A 7,435-nucleotide genomic window follows, 5' to 3' on the forward strand; every position below is an offset into this window, starting at 1 on the left:
TCTAATGATTAGTGATGGTGAGCATTTTTCATATACCTGTTTACCACTTGTATGTCTTCTTTTGAGAAATGTCTATTCAGAACTGTATTAGTCCATTCCAGCATTGCTATAAAGAAATACCTGAGGCTGAGTAATTTATAAAGAAAAGAGATTTAATTGGCTCATGGTTCTGCAGGCTGTACAGGAAGCATGATGCTGACATCTGCTTGACTTCTGGGCATGCCTCAGGAAATTTACAATCATGGCAGAAGGCGAAGGGGGAGCAGACACATCACATGGCCAGAGCAGGAGCAAAAGAGGGACGGGGGAGGTTCCATACATTTTTAAATGCCCAGATCTCGTGAGAACTCACTCACTATCACCAGGACAGTACAAAGGGGATGGTACTAAACCATTCATGAGAAATCCATCCCCATGATCCAATCATCTCCCACCAGACCCCACCTCCAACATTGGAGATTACATTTTGACATGAGATTTGGGCTGGGATAACATCCAAACTCTATCAAGATCTCTTGCCCATTTTAAAATCAGATTATTTGGGCATTTTTCTTGATGTGAATACTTTATTAAATTAATGAATGCAAACCACCTATCACAGAACCTACTAGTAGGTGATGTTCGAGGAATATTGGTTCCTCTTTCCATACCTATGTGGTCATCTTGAAATTGTGTGACCTCCTTCACATAAGAACTGGGCAAGAGAATTTGGATAATTTAGTGCAGTCTACCCAACAATTCTTAACAGGAACTCCAAGAACGTATCTGCAGGGCAGCAGCAGCAACAGACTAGCCATTCTTTCCAGGGCTTCTTCCATAGCTAAAACTCTAAAGAAACATTTATGCCCATGTTTCCAAGGAGGAACATATGGCCAGACATCAGCCATGTGTTCCTCCATGTTCTGAAATATAGAAAAAGATAAACTTCCCACATGATTTTTTTTTATTTTGCCTCGTTTTGTCCCTTAGACTTGACAGTTGTACATTTTATCTGTGGTAAAGGGGATGCATTATTTACTTCTTCACTCAGTGAATACTTTTTCAGAGATTTTTCTCTTTCATATGAAGAGCACCCATCCCTTATTATGTGTTAATCAAACTTAATTTATATTCTCTCTCAGCATTTTTTGTGTGTTTCTAATATATATTAAAATGTGACAAGAAGGTGTTTGAAAATAAAATTCTCATTCCATTGTGGTATATATACACAATGGAATACTATTCAGCCATAAAAAGAATGAAATCCTGTCATTGAAACAACAGGGATGAAACTGGAAGTATTTTATAGAAATAAGAGAGCCTCACTATTTTGTTACGGGCTGAATTGTGTCCCCTTCGAAATTTATATATTGAAGTCTTAGCCCCTAGGACCTCTGAATGTGACTTAATTTGGTGATAGAATCTATAAAGAGGCATTTAAATTAAAAGGAAGTCAGAAGGTGAGCTCTAAACTAATATGACCTTATAAGAGGAGGAAGTTGGGGCACAGGCGTGTACACACAGAGGAAAGACCACACAGAGGAAAGACCATATTAAGATAAAGGAAGAGGATGACCATCTACAAGCCAAGCAAAGGGGCCCCAGAAGGAAACCAAACATGCTGAAACCTTGATCTTGAATTTGTAGCTTCTAAAACTGTGAGAAAATAAATTTCTGTTGTTTAAAACATCCAGGCTGAGGTACTTTGTTATGGAAGCCCTGTCAAACTAATGCAACAACATTTCCTCCCATTAGATTTCTTAATTCGTGTATAGTTGGCCTGATAATGTCTTATCAGCTACCCCAACTCAATTGCTGCAAATACATTTTTAAAAGTTCTGGTGGTTGTAGTTGATTGCACACTTCTGTATGAGCCAATAATGTGAGGCAAGTCTTTAAAAGGGTAGCACAATCAGTCTGAGGTTACACCATAGATGTGTGGTCTCCATAACATAGGAAGTCAAGATCCCCCTTCACTCTTGACCAGTCAGATTGCACTTAGAACATTTTTCTCAATTCTGCATACCACATTTAAAGAGGAAGACAAAACCCATGCATTGTGCAGCTACCACATGTGGAGCATCAGACTATGTGCACTGTGTACACTTAGTCCTCCCACCAACCCAATGAAGATGGTATTAATACCCACCTCCCATTGTACAGATGAGGAGACTGGGGCTAAAAGAGGTCAAATAGGTTGCTCAAGGTCTTATAGCTTGTTAGTGCAGTGGTCAGGATTTGAACAAATTCTATGTAAGTTTATCATGAAACCACTTTGCAAGAAAAGAAGGGCAAACAGGGTGGGGAGGTATTTGGCTACTGAGCCACCTGGGAAGTTTGGAAAAGGTTGAGTGTGGTTCATCTAAATAAAAGGAACCAAGAAACTCTTTAAATGTATTTGAGGGACTCTTGTCTCGAACCAAGAAACTCTTGAAATATATTTGAGGGAACAGGATCAAGCGAGGACAGCTCTTCCAATTCTCCCATATCTTCTACATTCTCTTAATTCATCTGGGCAACAACCTGGTCATCCCCATCCCCTACAAAACCTTCCCACTGGACATCTGTACTTCTCCTCCCATGGTTAATAACCTCCCCTACACCCTCAACTATTCTCTGAACATCTCCACAACTTCATGGCCTTCTTTCCTCCAGAAGACCCCATGGCCTACAGACAGCTAAGCTACAGCAGTTGGCTCTCCAACTACTCTACATGCCATGCTATGAGAGTGGACTAGGCTATGAGAGTTGTTTTTTTCCTAGCTCCTCGTTGACATTTCTATACTTTCAATCCTTCCACTGCATGCAGATCCCTGTGCCCCACTGAGGTGTGGGCCTCTTGGCTCTAATTCCCTCTGCCCCTCCTTTGTAATGGGGGTGGTCCATGTACTGCTGTGTCCTCACATGAGTTGCTTTATTGAGAACTCGGGCACTGCATTGCAGCCTGCCTCTCCTCGCTAACATTTGCCATCTTTCTGGGTGACTTCAGTGGATCCAATACCCTGCCTCAGTCATCCTTGACTTCCTCATTCAGAGATCTTCACCTCCATGGACTCCCATAGCCACACTCTGAACCCTGTCATCTCTCAGAAGTGGACTGCTTCTGAAATCTGCATCTCATACACCCATCCTCTGACTACAACCTCCTGTTCCCTGGCTTCCTAATTCACTCACACCCAAGATGACTGTCCTTCAACCTCATCAAACTTTGAGTTCTTTTTGACTCTTTGACTTTGCTCCCACCTTGTGTTCACTTCTTGGCATTCTACTCATCTTAGACTCAGTTCACTTCTGCCATTTTCTTGCACAAATCCTGAATTCTCTCATGCAGTGCCCTTCTGTACCACCTGCAGGCAAAAACCAACCCTGATCAACTCAATTGTCCTCTATACTTGCTCGTGGGTGGGTAAGAAAAGCTAGAAAAGCTACCCACAGACTCCTACCATTACTGATTTATGAGCTCCAGGCTCAACTGGGCCCTTATCTGGGCCTGGAAATCATTTTGTATTTCTACAGTCAAGTCTCCTTTCTGAACAAAAGATACAACATTGAAAACTGTCTTCTGTTTCCTGAAATGTCTACCCACTACCTCACTTTCAACAGATAACCTTGCCCTCTCTTTCACAAAGGAAATGGAAACCACAAAGAGGAAGTCCCCCACCCTGCTGTCCCCAGCCCTACAAATCCTCCTGCATCTGCACTCTGCTCCTTCCCTCTTTTTACAGAGAGGAGGCCCCTCCTGTCTAAAGCAAATTCCATTTCCTTCCTGCCTTGGGCTCAGAAATCTCACCCCATCCAAAATCTTCCATGGTTAGCCTGTCCCTTTGTTGCGACTCTTTCTCAATATTTACAAGCTCCTATATTTTTTAAAATAATAAAACTAGGTCCTCCTGGTGTTCACATGTTTTCCCAATTGTAGCCAAGCCCTCTCATTCTTATCACAGCCTCAGACATTTTGAGGTGTCTCACTACCTCACCTCAACCCACAACATCTGGCTTCCCTCATTGTTTTCCAGTAGGCCCCTTACTGGGGTCACTGTCAACTTCTTATTGTTAAACCAAGGGTCACTCATCAGCCCATTTTTATTTACACTCTTGGCATCAAATGTGTAGTACCTGAGACTCCAGTAGTTGCCAAGCCCCATAGTTGCAGATTTGCATTCTCTTCCCTGCCTGCCTTTTCTCTTCTCTATTTCAGACCCCTCTTCTTCTGCTGTCCTTCAAACCAAGATCTCCAAGCAGCGTTCTTCTTTGGGGCATCCTCCTTTCTAACTGCTGCACTCTCTTGTGACTTTGTTTACCTTATCCTTATCCATGACACCCATACCTATGTCTCCAGGCCAGATGTCGTTATTGGACTCCACCTTTATGCATCCAACTAACCAGCCAATATGTCCCACTTAGAGATGGTCCCTGCCCAACTCATCTAAACTCAATCCTGTGAAAAGCTGTATTCATTCTCTTTCTCCACATAATGGTTATTCTTGCTGTGCATTTTTTCCAGGGGATGACATTATCATTAACTCAGATTCCCAAGCCAGAAACCTGAGGCCAGCCTTGGCCCCTTCCTGCCTCTCAGCCCCATTTTAGCTTATTATTCAGTCAACAATTCATGGAAATATTACTTTTGAGTCTTTCCATTTCTCTTTCTTGCCATTCTCTGTATTCTCATCTAATTCACATCACTAATATCTCTCCATGTGGTGGTGTAATGTGTATTTGCTATATTCTTTCAGAATATTCAATTATGCTGTAAAAGACAAGAAAATAAATGGGATGAATGAAATTCATACAATGTGCTAGGCAAAGATGACTGTTGTAGTCAGGTCTGACTGCCATAACAAAATACCATGGACTATATTGCTTCAAAACAGAAATTTATTTCTCACAGCTCTGGGAGCTAGACATCAAGATTAGGGTGCCAGCATGGGCAGGTTCTGTGAGTGCCCTCTTCTGGGCTTGCTATTGACTGCCTTATTGCTGTGTCCTCCCATGACCTTTCCTCAGTTTGTGTGTGCTCAATGTGAAGAAAGGATTTCTCTCACTTTTCCTTTTCTTATACAACCACCAATTATATCATATTAGAGCTCAAACCTTATGAACTAATTTAATCTTAATTACTTCCTAAAAGCCCTATCTCCAAATACAGTCATATTAGATATCAGGACTTCAACATATGAATTTTGGAAGGGCATAATTCAGCCCATAGCAATAAATAACTTATTAATCTTGAAGGCATGTAAGATAAGTGAAGTAAGTAGAACATATATGTGTGAACATATAAAATGATGGAAAGATCAAGGAAACACTAATACTTATTGATATATGTGATAAATATACATGAGGTACAGGGGGCACACCATTTTTACTTCAGGAATGTGAAGCACTCTGTATTTATGAAGTCTTAATTTGGCCACCCATTGGTGACACCCATCTTGGTCCCATGTGTCCTATGCCTAAGAAATACAATTAAGCTTTTAGCTGTTCAGCAGCCTTATTAGCAAGCCACAACTGTAGCCAGGTGTACTTGTCTTAGCATCTCTCAGAGGACAGTGCATGTCACTGCTCCCAAGCCCCTTCCCTCTGTGGACCCCATACTCAAACCTCAACTCTGGTGTTTATAACCATACCATTAGCAAGGAAGACTGACTGATGCAACAGAGAGAAAGGATGAATGCCCAATCCATACCCCAGGATTCAAGTAAAGTAGTTCTGCTTTTTTGAACACTGTCCTACATGTGTGAACCTATCTCATCTCTTTCCCTTTGATTATTGCTGTGTGCATTAAAATTTACTTGGTAAATGGTTTGTGACCTCTGGGATAGTTTGCCTGGTGATTTACTTGGAGGCTACCATTGCATCAAGGTAATTTCCCACGACAGATGGATTGTATTAATGATCTCAATCTTTGACCCTTCCCTAAATGTACACCCTTTGCTATGTGACTTTACAGTTTCTTCAATCAAAAGACAAAATGTGTTTTCCTGTCCTTTGAAATTTAACTCAGCCATGTGGTGTGTCTTGCCCAGTGGAGTGTTAGCAGACATGATACTAGCAGAGGCTTGATAGAATTCTTGTCTGCTTGGGCTTGCCCACCTGAACCTCTTCCATATCTATGCAAAGGATGTGCCCAAGCTTGCTCACTTTTCCCAGGAGAAAAATAAAACACACAGAGTGTGAAGCCAATCTTAGCCAAACCCAGTCTATATGACTCTCAGCTTTCTGTAGATGCCCAGACAAACCAAGTTTAGATTAGCCATCTATCATCTGATCTGTATGCTCATGAGAAATCGTCTTTAAATGTTGTTTTAAGCCACTGAGTTTGGGGTACTTTCTTATACAGTAATACTCACTTAGACAAATTCTATAGCCTCTTAACTTGTTTTCCTGCTACATTACTCCCCTCCAATCTATTTCTTACTGAAGTCATTGTGCTCTTCTACAACACAAGTCTGATTACCTTATTTCCTTTCTTAAACCATTTGATGAAGCTTATATTTATCTTTAGATTAAATTACAAACTTCTGCATAATCTTGTTCCTGTTTGTTCAACTAGCCAGCCTCATTTCTCCACCTATAAATTTCAACTATGGTGAACTATTTATATATCCTTAACTGAGCCATTCTCTCTCTTACTTCTAGGCCTTTAAACATATCATTTTCTCTATAGGGGATATGTATTAGTTTTCTAGGGCTGCTATAATAAAGTATCACCAACTGGGTAGTAGCTTTAAACAACAGAAATTTATTGTCTCATATTTCTAGAGTCTAGAGGTCTGAAATCAAGATGTCAGCAAGATCTCACTCCCTCTGAAACAACACTCATCCTTGCATCTTTCTAGCTTCAAGCGGTTGCTAGTAATCCTTGGCATTCTTTGCCTTCTAGCTGCAGCACTTCAATCTCTGCCTCTATCATCACATGATCTTCTTCCCTCATGTCTTCACATCCGCTTCTTATAAGGACACTAGTCATGTTGGATTAAGGGTCCATTTTACTCCAGTATGACCTTATCTTAACTAAATATATCTGCAACAATCTTACTTCCAAATAAGGTCACATTCCAAGGTACTGGTATTTAGGACATCAACATATATTGGGGGGACACAATTCAATCCATAGCAGAATACTCTTCCAAATGGCCTTTTCTGGCCATTAATCCTACTCATTCATCAGATCTCATCCTTGCTATCAGTTTTCCTTGGAAATCATTCCTTGTCTCCAAGATCTAGTTAAGTGCCACTTAACTTATGTATACATAAGATGTCATGAGTTGCTGAATATGGAACAATTACATTAAAAACTTTGATTTAATGGCCTCCAAATTAATGGGATCTTATTTTATTATGATCTTATTTTATTATGAATGTAATGGTGGTACACCGAGGTTTGATATGGGCTTTGTTTTGTACTAGATATATATCTCTAAGGCATATTATAAAGCCATATTGGACCAGA

This window comes from Pan troglodytes, chromosome X (genome assembly GCF_028858775.2).
Source record: "Pan troglodytes isolate AG18354 chromosome X, NHGRI_mPanTro3-v2.0_pri, whole genome shotgun sequence".
Classification (NCBI taxonomy): Eukaryota; Metazoa; Chordata; class Mammalia; order Primates; family Hominidae; genus Pan; species Pan troglodytes.